Raw genomic sequence first — 19,241 nt, 5'->3', positions numbered from 1 at the left:
CCCTACCTGAGTGGGGTGACAGAGATTCCTGTGGAATTTAACATGTTGTCTGTGGTCACTAGTGGACAAAAAACAAATAACACAAAAGGAAGGACTATTTCTGCTCTGTGTTTGGCTTGGTTTCTGTTTTCCTCAGCAGTAAAAATGGGTTAGGATCACTAATGTATGCAGGAAGGACACATGCTCACAGTCCTGTGTCTTTACATGTCTGACACAACCAAGTTAGCACCTTTGGGAAGTGCAGTGGCACCTGGCTCCAAACCACAGAGCTGGACTCTGGGACATCAGTTTGCCCAGTACAGCAATTTATTTGAGTAACAGCTGAACACAGTCTTGGTTCCTTATTGCACCCTGGCCAAAGCAGGTTTCAAGAAAGGCCAGTTTTCCAAAGCTGAAAATATTTATTTAACATAATATATTTATTTAAAATATTTAAAATTTACTGTAAGGAAAACTGACCCTGAAAAATGTGAGGAAAGTTTGGAAGTTAAGACTATGTCACAGTGTGTCCTAAACCCATGGATCCACAGACACTTTAGGCATCTATAGAGGTAAGTTAAAAAAGCAATGTGGTGTAGAAAGGAAGAGAAATAGGCAATGAAGGATGACAGTCAATTACCTAATTTAGATAGCTGACTATAGGCAAATAAGAGACAAAGCTTTCCTTGGGAAAGCCTCAAATCAACCTATTTTTCACTGGGGGAGACACTCGGGCAGCTTCTCTAGGAGGGTTTGTTCATTCACTGAAAACTAGGGGCCACACCTGGGTAGCCAACTGGCTCTCACCACTGGAAAAACAGTAAATGGGGGCAGTTATGGCAGTGAAGAAGCAAGAAGAATGACAAAAGATGCAAAGGGAAACAGTGAAGAATTGGTGTCCAGTAAGGACAACCAGAAGGATGCTTTCATGAAGTCCCTCCCTACCTGAGTGGTCTTGTCATCCCATGTTCTTTAACTTTAAAATGCTTTGGGGAGAACTTCATTGTGGTGCTGGACAGCTGGAATACATGATCAATAACAACACAAACAGGATGCACATTATTAAAAAACACTCTGCTTAATTTAGATTATACTTAGCCTTATGTACTGCTAAGGAATTATTTTCCATCCAGCAGCAACTGAAGGGGATATTAAACAGTAGCTGTTAACCAATTAAAAATCACTGATCAGCATAGCTTATATTCAAAAGCTTGGCTGAGGTACACTGGGACAGCAGATGTTACCCTCTAATAAACCTCGAACACTATGGGAGGTTCCAGCACTGGCCAGAAGGAAGAGGCTGTGGTGATGCTTTAAAGGGGAAAATAAACATACTGCTTGCATAAAATGATGAATACCTGCCTCCTCCTTGCAGACTCCAAGCACACAGTAAGGAATACAGAAATCCCAGGGAAAGTCACATAGACAAAATCATTTTTGTCCAACATCATTAACCCTGTTAGTGCCCCAGGAGCTGTCCCTATACTAGCAAAACAAGGGTGTTAGAAATGACTGCAGTTTTCTTTTAGTGTTATGTTGCATCAGTTGTTTAACTGCTGTTGTGGATGTGTGTGTTTTCCATGTGCTTGTATATTTGGATCCTATTTTGTACTTTATGTCCATTTTTAGAAAGTAAATATACTGTTTAATCCAAATATTTCCATATTCTCAAGAGACATTTTAATGGTGATTTGAACAATTTTCTCAAGAGAAAGAACAGTGTTGAGGCTGTTTAATGTTAAACCTTTCAAACACAGTTGTTTAACTTCTTTTAAGTGTCAGAAATTTATTCTTTAAATACAGGAGAGCTACAGAACCCTGATGGGGACTAGACAAATACTTAAGTGTACTGTTTAAATGTCACCTGTTTCCATTACGTGCATTGTAAGGAATCTGCCTGGGCTCTCTACTAGCTGTGGTTTATGTTTTGCTGTGCCATGTACCAGCGTAACAGGGGGAACTAAGGCTCCAGATTGCAAAGCAGTAACCATGAGATTTTCTAGAGAGAGGGGTGACGTGTCATGTAAGTGACAACATGTACTTAAAGTCTGCCTTGAAGCTCTCTTCAGTGGGTCGCCAGAGAGCAGGCTGCCAACAAAAGAAAAAGCAGAAAGTGTCTCTAAAGAAAATGTATTTGGGTCTGGCTGACCTCTGTGCAGAAGTGACTGTCATTCCCTGTCCTGTGCTCTCTCCCCCGGGGCTGCATGGGGATGCTTCAACCTTCTCATGGTTTAAGGTAACTCCTAGGAGCTGTTCAATGTCCTCCAGTTTGTAATGGGCCTTTAGATGTTGCTTCATGAGCTGGGGCCGGTCAGACCACAGCTTATGATGGGGACATAGTTTTCTGGACCTTGCCAACACACTTAACAGCACTTAGCCTCATGGCTGGGAGCAGCTCACAAAATCCCTCTGAGCACCATTCAGTCCTAAAAGCTCTGGGACATGGGAGTGCTCTGGGCAGGCAGAGATGCAAGATGGACCTTCCTGAAAACCTGAAAAAGCTGTTCAGGGACCTGTTGGGAGTCTACCAGGAATGGTTCCCACCCTGGCTGCCCCATCAACAGCAAAAAGGGGTAGGAAGGACACCTACAGAATAAGTCTGAAGTGATGAAACACCTAATTTTACGTGTCCACGTTAAGTGCTTACATGTGAGAGAGATTATTCTAGGTAAGGGAATCCTTATTGAGAAATGCAGGGAGTTATCTGTATTTTGCTAGCAGACATAAAGAACATTTTGGCAATAAACCCCATTTTTTTCTAACAACTAACATCTGAGGACCAGGGCAGTGAGCTTGGCTGTCTGTAGGTCTTTGCTGATCAGGGCTCCCATCTCCAGACTGAAAGGCTCTTCACAGTCTTGATGACTTCCAGCTCATTTTACACAGCACATTAAGAGCACGTTCTCATGCTTTTATTCTTGTTCAGAAAAACAATCCTCCACATGCAGCTACATGAAGTTACCTGAAGTAATTTTTGTCATCAGTCTCAGTAGGTATATTGTTTGCTTATGAGGAAACTGCAATGAAGCAAAAGGATGTTTAGTTCTCCTGACTCTGCAGATGCCATCTCTGAGACATGTCCCAGCCTTGGAAGATCCCCATACCATTTGATTTTGCATTTCTGTGTTACCAGTGAGTTTTCTCTGGCTTTGGAAAAAAGGTACCTATTCTGATTCCTGTGTCCACCTTGTTGCTGCTGGGGCCCATGAGCAGGAGGAGGTGCACAGGTCCTGGAGAAGGGGTTGCTGTTTGCATGTTCTCCATACCATTAGCTGCCTCATATGGACCAAAACCTCTTGACTTCTGTAGCACATTGCAATCTCATTCTCCCCCAGTCCTGCCCCTTCGGAAATCAAGAATGGGGGGCAATGAGAGACCCTGCTTTTGTACCCTTTTTTTTCTTTCAATCTGTTTGGTCTCGTCCATTATATATTTTTAAAACATAGTTCTGTCAAAGAGTAAATTTACCAGAAATGATGCCCCCATGTCATCCTGTAATTAAACATGAAGTTAAAATTTATCTCACTAGAGAGTTTCACTTGGAAACATGTTTTTCTTGTTAGGACTTTTGTAATCAGAGGGCAAGATGCCATGCCTCCTTCATCCCAGGGCTCACCACATTCCTCCAAAATACACAAAGTCCATGTTTAGGGAGTCCCCCGCAGCCTGAGAGATTTGAGCCCTGCCTGAAAGCAGCTGTCTGCTAATTCTGAGGTTTGGAGTATTCAGGGGATTCTTGAGACAATGTGTCTGTGGTTGGTATGGACCATATTTGACCAGTGTCAGCAATATAACACCTTAAGTCCACCACTCCTCTGAACACCTCACACCAGGACAGAGATACTTGGGAGCTCTGAGGTGGGTTGGTGGGATGGGGCTCTCCCTCCTGCTCTCTTGTGGTTGTTGCTTTTCCTGAGGAGTGGGAGTTCAACTACTTCAAGCTGTAGCCTTAATTTTCCTGAGAGAGGGGCTGCCGTGCTCAGCCAGATCTTTGTTTCTCTGAACAAGCTATTTTGCAGAGCCCTCCTTGTCCCTGCTGACCGGCTCTGCAGTGGAGGGGTTACCTGTCTGCAGCCACAGCATTCCTCTCAAGCACTCAGTCCAAGTAGGAGAGGCAGAGGCAGGGAAGATACACCCCTAACCAGGGCAGGAAGGGCCACACAAACACAAATGGTGAGAAGGAGAGTACAGCACTGGTGGCTCTCAACCCCTCAGAGTGTGACAAGTGATGGACAGGTGGGACCGAGCTACTGCTCTTGGTTTTACATTTTCTCCTACTTACGCATGTGACAGGGCTGCCTTATTTAACTCCTGATGGCAGCTCTGGGGCTGGCAGCAGCCCTGACTCAGGGTGGGCTCCTGGCTCATGACAGCCTGTTTGGTACCTCCTGTGCCCTATTTCTCAGCCCCCTCACCGCTGAGCTGCCTGCAGAAAGCAGCACTGGGGACACAGGGCAGCCCCCAAGCAGCTGCAGCGTGCTGCCCTGCTCAGCTGGCAGAGCTGGCAGAGCTGTTCCTGGAGAAGAACTGCTCTCCACTCACCCAGTCAGGTTTAATGGGCAGAGTGATGGCACCCGTGTGAAAAACAGCTGCTGGGATGGCAGGGAGGTCAGCGTGGCTGGCTGCAGAGAGGCACTGCTCACACCTGCGTGACGCTGCCAACTTCAGTGCAGGAGCCTCTGATTTATAGTCGTGTTGGTAGAACAAGAATCAGAGCTAATATGTCTTTATTTCTTCCCTTTGGTCTGCCCTGGGTGTAATCAGCACCAGCCACTGAAGTCCGTGCAGCTGAACCTCAGGCTGAGATGAACCACAGCTCATCACTGGTGATGACCAGCAGCATCAATTGATGAAACTCTTTCCACGGAAACTGATTTTACCCCCTCAACTCAAGAACATATAAAACCTAAGGTGCTCAAATGGCAGAAGAATATAGCAGCCCTTCCAAGAACTTTGACTCACCCACAGCTGTCACCACCAAAAGACCAGGCTTTAAGCCAAACAAACACCCTCAGCAAAATCCTCACGCAGGTCTGACCTAAGCAAGTGACACAAACCCTTAAGGAACCCACCCAAAAGAGACACAGCTCCAGCTCTAATAACCACAACAACTTTTCAGAAGCAGTTTGAAAAATGTTCCCTTTCCTTGTTTTTTGAACACGATGAGCTACAAATCTTGCTGCTACAGTAATTACTGAAAGATGGCCTGTTGTTTTTTTGTCTGATGTAAAATGGCACACAGAAACAGGGTGGAGGTGACAATATCATCCACACTTGGTCACAAACACATTCCCTGTGTTGAACAAAGGAATTCTGGGGGATCCAGCAGCATCCTTGGCCTGGAGTCCACGGGCATGGCTGGTTGCCAAAATGTCAAATAGTAAAAAAGCTCATTTCTCCCATGCTATAACATTAACAGGAGCACATGGGGCTCTATGAGCTGAGAAATTGTCCCAGACCACACATTTGCAGGGGACTGGATGACCAATAAGCCACTTTGAGTGAAAACAAACATCAAGGTAGATGTGTTCTAACTAGAAAACAGACAAGGAAGGAAGCACAGAATGCCAAGGAATGGCCCCATTTTGGTTATGATTTTTAGGGTTATTAAATCAAACAGGACTTTACTAAAGGCTTGTTTCATTCCTTTGGCACCCTTTTCATGTGCATGCCATTGAAAGTTACCAAGCAAAGATAAAGCCTGATGCTGAGGAACCATTTTAGCATGTGTTTCATGTAACCATATCCCTGGGAATGCCTTTCCCTTTAGATCAAAGTCCTGCCTTGACCTGCCAAGGGGAATAATGAGGGACAGAAAAGTATTTTTAACTCCACAGTGGGAGCTGTAGGCACATCCCAGAAGGGTAATGTGGAGTAGCATTGACACCAATCTATAAAAGGGACAGCCAAAACAGCCTGGCCTTGGGCTCCTGAGGCTGGGGGCAGTGACCTGGCTCTGCAGGATCCTCCTTTAGCCCACTCCCCAGACAGGAACACCACTGTGAGGAATGGGATGTTAGTTTTCAGACGGTGGGTTGATGCAAGGCCAAAGGCAGAGGGCCCTGGGGTGGTGACACATGTGGCACAGGGTGCATACACACTTCCCCTTGCAGAGATGATGGTGTGGGGTCCTGATTCCCATGCTGGCTGGGGATCAACCACACATGCATCTGGTAGCTAGCAGTGACCCACTTCTGGGGACTTAAAAGCCAAACTTCCAATTTAATATTTAAATGTCTGAATAAGTGACCCAGAAAAGCTCCTTTGGAGCTGCATGTTACTCAGCATCCCAGAAAGCCAGATTTAAGTGCTGTTAGAATGAATTATGAAATTAACATGAATTTAAGGGTCTAAATCTTGGCATCCAAGTTATGAAAATCTAAGTTTCCTGATTCAATCCATCATGGAGAATTCTCCTTTTTTGCCTTTGCCAGCTTCCCTTCCCAGTGTGGCTACATCTGAGCAAAGGAATATATTTCATTTTAATTTGTGAGACACTTGGGGGGGGCTAAATGTTACTTGCTGTTAATATGGAACTGAAATGCTAGGAAATTGTGGTGTTTTTTTTCAACAAATAATATGAATAAGAAAGGAGAAAATGGGGAGAGGGGGAGTAAGAGAGTGGGGGAATAAGAGAGTGGAGACACGGCATCTTTAACAAAGCAGAAATGGAAACAATGAAGTGTACATAGTTTGTACTGCACTTATTAATTGGGCAAATCAAACTGGGCAAACACAGACCCACTTTCCAAGGACCTCACTGTGAGTCTAAGAGCACTTACAAGTACATGTGCGTCCCACCCTCCGACATCCTGGAGTTTTGGGGACCAGTTGATTTATAGCCACTGACTCAAGATAATTCTCTTTCATGGGCTTTATTTCAGTAATGCAGGCAGCACTAAATTCAGTCTAGTCATAAATCCTGTGCTGGTAATTCAGTTATAAGTGGCAATGCTTTGTCAACGCTGTCTGCACACCCTCCCTGTGGGGGCAGCCCCTGGTGCCACTGCCCCCTGCACCTCTAGCCCTGGCTGCCCTCCCCATCCTTGCTCCTACACAAAAGCAAGAGTCCTGGGGAGGTATGGGAGCAGGGAGGACACTGCTGTGCCCATGACTGAGCTGTATTTTAATGAAGAAACGTTTCATTATTATTCTCACCATGAGAAACAAAGTTCCTTAGGAGGGAGCCATGTCCTGAGCTCGGCCCTCCAGCTGCCCCCACTGCCCCGCTGGAGTAGGAGACAGCAATTTAATTCCAAGGCTGTGGTACATGTTGTAGAAGGAGACTAAGGGAATTAAAAACTGTTCTACTTTTAGGAAAAGCTGCAACACCTTCCTTATCAAACAAACCCCACTCATCTATCCCTGGGCACAATTCTTCCAGTGCCCTAGCAGAACAATTGCTGTTGAAAATAATGACAAGGCAAACAACTACGGCCAAAAGAGGGATCGCAGGCAGAGAGAATATCCTGAAGATGTGTCAAGGACTCCATGAGGTCTGTCCACCTTTCATGCTTAATTTCACATGAAAGATACCCACCTGTGACAGCAGTGGGGGGCAGCAAGAGGCACTGATGTATTCAAACAGCTTTCCAGGAAACAGGGGCTCCTTCAGATGCCCAGTCTCTGCCAAAGGTGTCTCATCTAATGTTACCCATCCAAAATGCACAGGGTCCCACACGTCCCATCTGCCTGGGGCAGGAAAAAATTGCTCTCAGGAGGTGCCTCACTCCCTCTGGCACTGGTGCTTGGCTTGGCAATTTATCTTTACATTTATTACCTTCACATTAATTCATTAATTAATTAAAGTTACCTTTACAAGAGGCATCTAACTCTCCGAGAGCTCACGTTAGATGAGGCAAACCTCTCCCTTGCTGTGTTTGGCTCAGATAAGGACCTGAAGCCCTGAAGAGTTAATGTTTACAGTAAGCTGAGAAAGAGGGGTTCCCAGACAACAATCACTGCAAAAACTTTAAGCAAAGTTGCACAAAGGAATGGAGCCATAAATAGAGTGGCAGACTTTCCCATTTGTGGTTGGCGATAGTCTTTCTTTTTATCTTAAAAAAAAAAGACCCACACACAACAAATTTCTTCTCTTTGATGAGATGTGAGATTACATTCCTTTTAACTTCAAATTTTATGATGCGCTGTCACAGCAAAGGGGTGATGAATCTTCTGTGTACAAACTATTCCCAGCTGTTGATAAAACCGTGATCACCAGCAGCTTGCCCTGGACTAATGCTGTACATGGTCCCTGCAGCCAGATCTGGAAGAAAGAAGCTGCTGCTTTTGTCCAACTCGAGAGGCCTGTTTTACTGATGGGCTTTACCGGGGAACACAGAGAACTAACCCAATCTAACATAATCTACCAGTTTTCTGGAGCTCAGTTGGAGTTTGCTTAATTTTAAAGTCTTAATAGTTCACACTTCATAGTTCACATACTTCTTTGAACATTCTTCCTTCATGTTTTTCTTTGAAGTTGCATGAGTACAAACAAAGTTACGCTCTGCACCCCTCACATCCAGTGGCTGGTGTTTCCCAGGGTCACACAGGAGATGGGTTTTGTAGCCCTTTGTCCATTGCTGGAAATTTTAAATTTAACAGGTCAGAGGAATATATTTGGAGCAGGACTTGCTCTTCTAGGGTAGTGGGACTGGCTAGCAGGGAGCAGACACCACAGATGCCCTGAAAATATGTCCCTATAAAATTTTTAGGGTCACTAAAACATCTTTCTTCTCTATTGAGGCCATTAGAGCTGTGGTTAATAAGTATGTATGCCAAAGTAAATGAGTATTCTTGATTTTTTTAAGAATTGCAGAACTGGGAGGACAATGTGAGATGTAAGGGGCTGCAGTGTCTTCAGTTTAATTCTTCCCTTAAATTACACCAGAACATATGCATGCTGTTAACTAGAAGAAGAAAAAGAAAAAAGAAAAAAAAAAAAAAGAGCCAAATTATTTATGGCTCTTGGAGTGTCTCTCCCAACAGTGACACCAGGTTTCTCTTCCACCTTTTTGGAGTGATAATCTCTTCACTTTTAGTTCTTCAGTTCTACTGGTGGCAGCTACTTTCCCCACTGTCCAGGCTTTTCACAGTTGTCTATACACAGGTCACATGCATTTCAACAACTCGAGGCTTGCCTCAAGGCATATCTGCTGGGAACATTTCTTTTAAAGGAGTAGAAGGCTGAAATTCTGTAAAACATATAAGGAGCTCAAGAAGGACTAATACATAGTACTGCCATAGGCTGATTCCTTCTTGGAAAACAAAATCAGGCTGTATGTTGAAATTTCTACAATAAATTTTGAATATTTTTGAACAGCAATTATATTTGCAAAACACCTTTTGCTTGCAGTTGATTAACAGAAACAAACCTGTGTGTTGTGAGTTAATTGTGTATCCTGATCATACTGTAGTGGACCTGACATCTCCATCATTAGGTGCTGGAGATCTTTCACTTCTCCATTTTGATAAATTCTTCCTGAAAAGGGAGATCTGAAGTTATTGTGCCAGAAATGCATCCCCTGGGGCTCTTCTCGGGAACACTGGCAGAGTGAGGAGTCCAAAGTGCATCTAGGTGATTGCTGCCTGCTGAAATATGTTCAGTACTCTCCAGCCTGGAAAAAAGGTTAGACCTGTCTTCAGAACAAGCTGTTCAGTTTCTTATTGAGCTTTTGGCCAAGTCAGTAATAATATAAAAGTTCTGTGATACTGTATATAACCTTATCTAGTCCACCTGCCAAGGCATGCATGCAGCGCTTATCACTCTGGTATCTGAGTGCTTCAGCTCAGAAAACAATTGTGGTGGTGTCACTAGGACATCCTCACTGTAAAGGGAAGGATATATTGGAAGAATTACTCTTTCATTAGACCAGCAGACAGAGCTGACAAAATGTGGACAGCCAAGCTCTGCTCAGAGCTGTAAGAGGGCTGGGGTCATCCCATTTCTTCTCTTGGTGATATGCTCTGCTCTCCTGGATACCTTCTTCTGACTATCTGGCGGATTAATATAGTCAGACTAAACCCAAAACAATCATTGTGAACCTGCACCAGCTCCCTGTGCTGTGCCAGTTCTAAAGCAAGTTCTGGTTTCCTCAGGGTTTGTTTTTCTTCATCTATGGCCAACCATCTAAGGACGGTGTTAGCTCTCCTTTCATTTGCCTCAGTGGGGATGGCCACTCCAGGCCAGAGAGGAAACCAGGCCATAGAGAGGAATGGGAGGTTAAAGTCACAACATACAGCAATATTCTTTTCAGTGGTTTGACCTGGTACACAGTGATGTTGTCCCCTGCCTGTGCTTGCAGAGCTGTTTCCCTTGCAGGTAGCAGTAGGCAGCTCTTCACAAGCTGGCAGAGGAAAACCTCACCAGTGGGTGAATTTGGGGTTTACTGGAGCACTCAATGCAGCCCAAGCAGGGTCCCATGGAGTTCATCAGCCCATGCTGCACCAGAGGCTCCAGATCATGCAGGGGTCTGGGGCAAACGCTGCCATGCACCCACATACTCCTGGGTGGAGGGCAGCTGGGATGTGTTAGCTGATTGGTGCCTTCCTGGAGGGACAGGAAGGACACAAACATCCTGTCCACGTGTCCTGGAGGGAGCTGACTCCTGTGCAGACAACAGTGATAGGTGAGTGTCTCCATGAAGTCATCCCACCAAGAGCACAGATTCATAGGAGCTCTCAAAGGGAGTATCATGGAATCACAGAATATTAGGGGTTGGAAAGGACCTCCAGAGATCATCGAGTCCAACCCCCCCTGCCAGAGCAGGACCAAATAACCCACACACAACTAGGGTAGATCACTCAGGAAGGCACCCAGACAGGTTTTAAAAGTCTCCAGAGAAGGAGACTCCACAACGTCTCTGTGCAGCCTGTTCCAGTGCTCTGTAACCCTCACAGAAAAGTTCTTTGTCATGTTAAGATGGAACTTCCTGTGCTCAAGTTTGAATCCATTGCCCCTCGTCCTAAGTAACAGATGGGTTTATTTCAGTAACCAGGTTGAGGAAGTAATTCCTCTAAGAACTCCTTTTCTTGTCAGTTTTCAGAGTTATTGTTTGTTTGGTTTTTTTTTTTTGCTGTTGTTGTTTCAGATTGTTTTTTCCCTTAACTGTTCCTTGGGATTTATCTGCATAGTTTTTCCTACTGATTCAGACATCGATGCTAGGATGAGCTATTAGGAGATCAGCAGGAGCTTTCATTTCACTACACCTATATTCAGATAAGTGCAGTAACAAAACAAAGCAGGGTAGTGTAATGTAGTTACACTGCTATGCGAAGTAGATGCCACCTAATCCTTCAGCCACAGATAGTCTCTGTCAGCACAGAGAAAGTCTTACCCCAGACTGATGGAGCTGAGATAGTAACAATTCATACACAGCCTGTGCAGGCAGGGTGGTGCAACAGGCAGCAAAGACAGGAGAGAGTATAGATCCACCTGCTGTAGGTCCAACATGTATACTGCTAGTGGTATACTAGCAGGGTGCTTTTTACACTGACTTGGCCAGAAAGACTTGACTCTTTTGAATTAATTTGCTTACAGCACTACAAAGTTGCAGTTCTTCCAGAAATTCTGTCCTGAGCTCACATGGCCAAGGTGCAATGATGAGAGCATCCAACCCAAAGGGATTGGGAAGCTCCAGCATGACACAGACATTTCTGCAAGCAGCAGATGTTATTGGAAGGAAGGACTCTGTTTCCTGTGTAAATGCAGATGAAGTTTCATGCATGTGTGTATCTGATGTCAATACCTTTATTTACTGCAGTGGGTATTGCATATCTTGCTGGTTCCTGTTATTATTCCTCTGTTCAGCAGTGGTTTAGGCTAGGAAAATGTTTGGTTTTCTATTTCTTTATCCAGTTTGCCTTTTTCTTTAAGCATCTGTTTCCCAAATGTACCCAGCTTCTTCTGCACTGGGAACTGGCTCAAAACTAGGTGGGAGGTTTGAGAGATTACATCCAGAACTCCAATTTCAGGGGAAAAAAAATAATAATAATAAAAAAAAAAATAAATGGAGGCTTGAAGACTTGGGCTGTCTCTAATCAAGAGTGCTTAGAGCAGATATGGCCATATTCTGATGGTGGTAGAGGCAGGGTGGCTCTGGTGAAGCTGTGGCAGTGGTGCAAGATGGTTTCACATCACTCTCTCACGTGGGTTTTGTAACCTTTGCAGGATGCTTTGCCTCATTTTCCCCATATTTGCATCAAACACTGCTGGGTGGGTCTCAACACTCACTGCCCAGATACCTCAAGATTTGTTCATCATTGCTGGCAAAGTACTTGGAATAGAAAGTCCTTCACACGTGCAGAGACATAGCTTGATGTTGGCTGAAGTTTTAGGTAGAGAACGTAAAGTGCAGCACTCTTGGTACAACCCCTGGTGTACACTAAGTCCTCCTGCTTCCACTTCCATGCCGCTGCAGGCAGGCACACCAAGATTCAGTGCAATTCTTTATGGACTGCCAAAGAAACAAATTATTATGCACTACAAAATGAAACTGGCATTTTAAATCTAAAACACATGACATCAGCATTACATGTGGAACCAGATACCGTCAAATCACATGCCACCTCATAAATATCTAGGCTGGTGGGGCAAAAGAAATGAGAGGTGGATTGCTGGCCAACAGTGCTCCCTGGGGTCTACTGCTTCATAAAAGGCTTCTAAGCAAAACAAGGAGTGTACATACAGTCCACTTTGAATAACCTACAAGGAGCTCACTCTACTGTGCTTGCAGGTTTGTTGGGAGGCTATAAGAGGGGCCTTTTTGCATCAGAGCACTTGGAAGGATGAAGTGTGTCCTGCACAAAGGCCACAGGAGGGAACAAAGGCCAAGAAGCCAGTGGCAAGAACATGGGTAATACAAAGAACAAAGTAATTGTACTTGAAATCCTGGTGGAGTGTGTTGCTATTCAACATCACACGTCTGACCTGCTGGTGTGTGTGGAAGGGTGTGAAAGTGCCTGTTTGCTGCCCCTCCCCTAGTGCATCCTTCAGAGCACAGGGGGGCTGCTCCGATCATCCCAAAAAGCAACACCTGTGCTATCTCCTGGAGGAGGGCAGGGCTTCACATTTGGCTCACCAAGAGCCCAGGAAATTCATGCACAAGGTAGAAGATGTGGTTTGGTTTCCTGGAATCAGCCCCCCCATACAACCCTCCCTTCCGAAGCAACTTCTCGATATTTGAAAACTCACCTGAATAGACTTAGCATTTGATTAAAACAAAGTTCACCAATTTCAATTGCTTTTTGGCAGCACTGGAAAAATTTTAGTTTTCAGAGAAAGAACTCACCCAGACTCCAGAATATCTTGGTACATCAAAAATGTGACTATCCCATTATATCTCTGCACAACCTCAGTGAGAAACTCCTTTTAAATGCCATTTACATAATTCTAAGAACAGACTATTCTGCTCTTAACAAACATCCATCCATCCATCCATCCATCCATCCATCCATCCATCCATCCATCCTTAATTTATTATGCGTTCATCAAATATTTGTCCTTTCTTTCTGAATGTAATAAGGATATGAATTCAGACAAGTCTTATGGCATAACTTGATGCTCAGCTTATGGACTATGTGGAAAGCGTATTTATTACAAGGCACTTAAAAACTGCTCCTAAGGGTGGTGCAGAGGGCTTTTCCAGCATTTCTGTAATAACCTGGATTTTGGAAGAAATATGCTGTAGTAATAACTGTCTCCTGATTTTTATGCATTAGTTATAAAGGACCTCAGAGAAGACAAATAGAAATAGCAGAGTTCTTGGGAGAGAGAGGATGAATGAGGGTTTTATTTCTCCGGCAAGATCTCTATCCATCTGCTGCCACACACATTAAGAAGAGTGTGGTTTGGCCAAGGAAGGTTATCTTGCCCTCTACTCTGCCCTAATGAGGTCACACTTGTGTCCTGTTCTGGGGTCCCCAGTAAAGACAAGGAGCTATAGGAGACAGTCCAGCAGAGGGCTACAAAGTTGTTTAGGGACTGGAGCATCTTTCCTCTTATGACGAAAGGCTGAGAGACCTGGGTCTGTTTAGCCTGGAGAAAAGAAGATTGAGAGGGGATCTTATAAATGTTTATGAATACCTAAAGGGCAGGTGTCAAGAGTCTGGGGCCAGGCTCTTTTCAGTGCTGTCCAGCGACAGGGTGAGGGGCACAATCTGGAACACAAAAAGTTCTATTTGACCATGAGTAAAAACTTCTTTACTGTAAGGGGTATCAGAGCACTGGAACAGTCTCCCCAGAGAGGTTGTGGAGATACTCAAAACCCATCTGGATGTGATTGTGTGCAACCTGCTGTAGGTGAACCTGCTTTAACAGAGGGGTTGGACTAGATTATTTCCAGAGGTTTCTTCCAGCCCCTACCATTTATGATGCCATGAACCCCCTTCTAGTCACCAAAGAGAGGTGCAGACAACGTGTGTGAGCCCATGGGAAGTGGGTGAGAGAGGCAAGTGCTGCAGCTGGGGGAACTCATTGCAGAGACCTGGCAGGGCTGTGTCACACCAGTTTGGGCTCTAAAGGGGAAGAGAGGAAAGCTTTCCCAGGGGCAGAGCTGAGTAGGGTCTGCAGCCCAACATCCTCACACAGGATTGATGCTGTGTTTCTGGCAGTTTGGGTGTTGGATGGCAAGCAGAGCTGGGCAAAAGTGTGGATGGAGCTAAAATTTAATGCCAGAAAATAAGTTTTATTTCTCTTTGAATGACCTTGGTGGGATTTTACAGATACTTCCACTGTCTCTGTTTTTGGCTAGAGGACAAGGAGTCATAGTACCTGATTCTGTACTGGTGGGCAGGAGACACGTGTGTGAAGGCAGGCTCTGCTTGGGTAGGTACTTCATGTGGGTTTGAGGGACATCCTTACCTGTAGAATTAAAGAAATAGTATACACAACTGTATTGTCAGGCCACAGGGAAAGCCAAGGTGGTGACCATCCTCCTGGCTTTGCCCCCAAAACAAGTTCCTCTGGGGCTAATCATCAGAAAGCAGTGTAGCACACAGCAGAAGATGCCTCAGCTGGTTAAACTGGACACATGAAGAGTGGCTGTGCTGGCCTAGAGGGAACCACTGCTGGCCCTAGGCTGGGATGTGTCCCACCTTTGCCATTTCCTGCACAGCCACCGCTAGGAGAAGGACAGTTTTCATTTCATTCCTTATAAACAGCAAATTTCCAACTGTAACAAATATCTGGAAAATGTGACCCACGAAGGGTCAAACACCAGAAGGTGGGGAACAAGAACACATTATTCATAACTTTTATGATATTCAGAGCCAGCCCATGGCTGGGCAGCAGACCCGTGTTTGGACAGCTGGGGCTGGGAGCAGGGTGGGGGCAGCTCGCAGCCCTGGGGCCCCCAGCCACCCCCAAAACCAGCCTCTCCCTCGCCCTGTCTAGAAGTGCACACTCATTCAGAATTAACAAAAATGATGTGATAAAGCTGCTCAGAAACAAACGGCAAAAAGCAAGCAATGAGCTCACTACTAGAAGTCTTAGTGAGGAAAGTAATTAAGCTCTTTTTTATTACAGTTTTACCTTTTGGTTTGCATTTACTTGGCTTACAAGCGCAGGAAGTGTTTTGGTCTTCTTCCCAGCTCCCGGTATCATCTTTTTAAAGAAAAGATTTTTCCCTCTGCTGCAAGTGTACGACAAACCTCTGAAGAGGGAGGATGGTTGTAAATACAAAAAGGCAATAGTTGCTGCCAAGATATGGCGAGCTGAGTGAACAACAAACTGGGGTGGGGGGGGGGGGGAAGCAAAGAGTAACAGACACTTCCTTCTGCCTTGTTTTCATTTATACTGAGCTATGGTTTTATTTGTAGCAAGGGACAGTAAGTAATTTCCAGGAAGAGACAAGGTAATTTTTTAATTGATGGTGCCCTTGTGAGTACTCAATTGTATTTCTAATAAATACATTTAGTGCAAATCAAGAGAATGGAGTGACTCTCTTATAAATGTGGCTTTTTGCTGTTCCCACAGATCTCTAGCTTTTATCCTTTTCCCCACAGAGTAAAGGACAGAGTTACTGTCATATTTTCTTCTCTCAGCTGGTAGAACAGACAGAAACTGAAGATGAAATTTTATTTAAAGAAGAATAGTAGATAGAATGGAATAATACATAGTAAATTGCCATCACCTTTAACAAGCACAGAGGGGATTACAGAGGTTAATAAGGACATATTTTAGAATGCCTGCTTATCCTGAGCTCCACTTGCAGTCAGTTAGCCAGTTCAAATGTTGATTATTTTGGGTGGGAAGAGCATGGCCTGATGAGATGAAGCAACAGGAGAAATGCAAGAAACAACAAAATAAATGCTGTGCCACAAGGGTTCTACTTACCCTTCTTTTTTATTGTTCCCTCTTGCCAGCACTTCTCAGCAATTATTTCTTGGAAACATCTGTAAACTTTTCTAACCACGGTTTAGACCAAGGCTTTATGCTTTCCCCTGCCTGTGGGCACTCAGGGGCTGCTCAGTCCAGGCAGGCTGTGAGCAGTCGATTTATGGGGGCTTGCCAAGTTGTCATCTACTTGCTTGGGTCTTGATGCAGAGGAGCTGCAGGTAGCCAGCCCTGGCTGCACCAGTGCTGAATGGCTGTAACTGTGCACATCTCGGCCCATCTCTGCCCACGGGAAAGGAGGACATTTGGTGAGAGGGGCTGTGCCCCAGAAGTGTCATTCCTACAGGGGCAGCTTTGGGTGACCACCTGCAATGTCCATACCATGGCACAAAGCTCACTGGGGAAAGGAACATGGGCAACTCCCACCAGCATCACAGTGCTGAGGAGGCTGTTGGCAGCTCAAGCCAGGACCTGGCTAATCCTGTCCTTGGCCAGACCAAAGGTGGGGTGAAGGACAGGGACAATGGCCTGGAAAAAATTCCCACTTGCAGTGAGGGCAGTGAAAGTTGCATGGCACCTGGAAAACATCTCTGCATTACTGATGGTGCTATGTGAGCCAAGTGCAACTGAAGGCTGATGCCTGCACACTGTCACTGGGGAGGCTGGTAATTCATTATCTTGAATACAAATGTCATCATAACGCAGAGGAGCACCATCAGTCTGCCCCTCCATATACACATACACAGGCACATGTTCTCTGTTTATTTCCAGTGACTTTCGAAGCGGAGTGTCTCCATGAAAATGTGGGTGCAGGGTGAGGCACAAACTGATAGCGAGAGGGACAGCCTGGTCCCCTGTCCCTATCCCAGCCTGCTCCTTGCTTCAGGAGAGGGAAAAAAGGAGGAGTGGAGTAGGAAGGACTGTTGAGCTATTAACAGCTGCCAGGTTTTCTATTTAAGCATATCCAGAGCTTGGTAACATGGCATGGTGGGTGCTAGAAGAAATAAAGTCCACCTCCATCTGTGGCAAAATTCATAGAATTTTGAATCATAGAATATGCTGAGCTGGAAGGGACCCGTCAGGATCATCAAGTCCAACTCCTGTTCCTGTGTAGGGTACCCCAAGAATCACACCGTGTGCCTGAGAGCACTGTCCAGATGCTTCCTGAATTCAGGCAGGCTTGGTGCTGTGACCACTTTCCTGGGGAGCTTGTTCCAGTGCTCAAACACATTCTGGGTGAAAAATCTTTTCCTGATACCCAAACTTCCCCTGATCCAGCTTCCTGCCATTTCCCCAAGTCCTGTCACTGGCCACAGGAGTGACTAGATCAGTTCCTGCCCCATCTCTTCCCCTCGTGAGGAAGCTATGGACTGCAGTGAGGTCACCCCTCAGCCTCCTCTTCTCCAAGCTGAATAATCCAAGTGATCTCAGCCACTCCTCATAAATCATCCCTTCCAGACCCTTCCATGTCCTTGTGGCTCTCCTTTGGACACTCTCCAATAGCTTGATGTCCTTTTTACTGCAATACTTGCAATATTTCCATTTGGCAGTGGTGGCATCACACATACCTGTTATGGGAAATGTCCTTTTTTTTCCCCAAAAAATATTCCATAGCACATTAGTCCATGGGCTGCCTGACCAATTAATACTGGCGGAAAAAGACTGCAAGTTTCATTCAGAACCTCCTTCTTTTTTAAGCTGCTACTAGGTTCTTAATTGAAAAAACACACAAGAAGCATATCTGATGCTGAATTATCACTGCTTCAAGGGACACACCTACCTCTATTGAAGACTGGAATTATTCAGATCTCCTGTAATATTTGTTTTTAACAACAGAATGGCTTGGGTTAGAAAGGATCTTTAATGATCATCTAGTCCAACCCCCCTGCAGTGAGCAGGGCCATCTGCAACTAGGTCAGGTTGCTCAGAGCCTTGTCCAACCCAATGTTGAAAGTTTCCAGGGCTGGGGCTTCTACCACCTCTTTGGTGTGTTTTTCACACAAGGTTTTCTTGCAGAGGATGACATCAGCACAGCATGGCCCCTCTTCTAGACACCCCTGCCTAAAGAACAGGGGACTGCCTTTTTGTTGTCAGATAGAACAGTTCAAATGCATGTTAGTTCAAAGCAAGGGATCTTAATTAGATCTTATCATGGGCAGGGGTTTAGCCAGCTCCAGAAACTTGCCTCTCCTGTTCATGGAGATTAATATTCTAAAATTACAGAATATTTATTAGCTGGTGTTGCCTGTTTTCTTTTAATAAAATGGGATTTGAAGGTATAAGATATTGGTCTAGTGGTACATTGCTGCTGACTCTAGTGGAGAAAATTGAGTACCAGGGGTTTGGCAGGTTCAACAGGTGTTTTGCAAGTGTAAAGGCTTCTCAGAAGTTATGATGCCAACTACTTAACTTACAAGGTTTTCACTCTTTCTTCATTAAGGGCTGTGGCTGTTTGTCAATTCCATGTCTCAGTGCACCAGACACCATCACATTTTTCATGGCAGAATTGGATGTTTCTCATTGAGATGGGTACAAGACAATCCTCAAAATGAACTCCAGCAATATGTGATTAAACCTGAAGTATCTCATCAGTGAAATGAATAATGAGGAACTTCTGGTACAAAAGAGCTCTCTTAGTGGTGGCTCATTGCCTCAAAAGAGCAATTGCTGATACATTTGTGGACCTTAAAACTCCTGAGTGCTCATATTCCTCATTAATTAATTAATTAACTAATTACAGATATGATGGTCTTTGATTATTCTCTTGATTTAGCTTCAACATTGTCCTTCACTTAAGAACAGGAGACCAGATAAACTTTTTTTTTTTCTTCTTTTTTTTTTCTTCTTCTTTTTTTTTTTTTTTTTTTTTTTTTTTTTTTCCCTTCCTTCCTTGTTGTTTATTTTTTCCCCCTTTTTTAATTCCAAAATT

This window comes from Chaetura pelagica, unplaced genomic scaffold (assembly GCF_000747805.2).
Source record: "Chaetura pelagica isolate M959 unplaced genomic scaffold, ChaPel_1.0 scaffold85, whole genome shotgun sequence".
NCBI lineage: Eukaryota > Metazoa > Chordata > Aves > Apodiformes > Apodidae > Chaetura > Chaetura pelagica.
The sequence above is the reverse complement of the archived record's forward strand: the minus strand, read 5'-3'. Positions refer to the sequence as shown.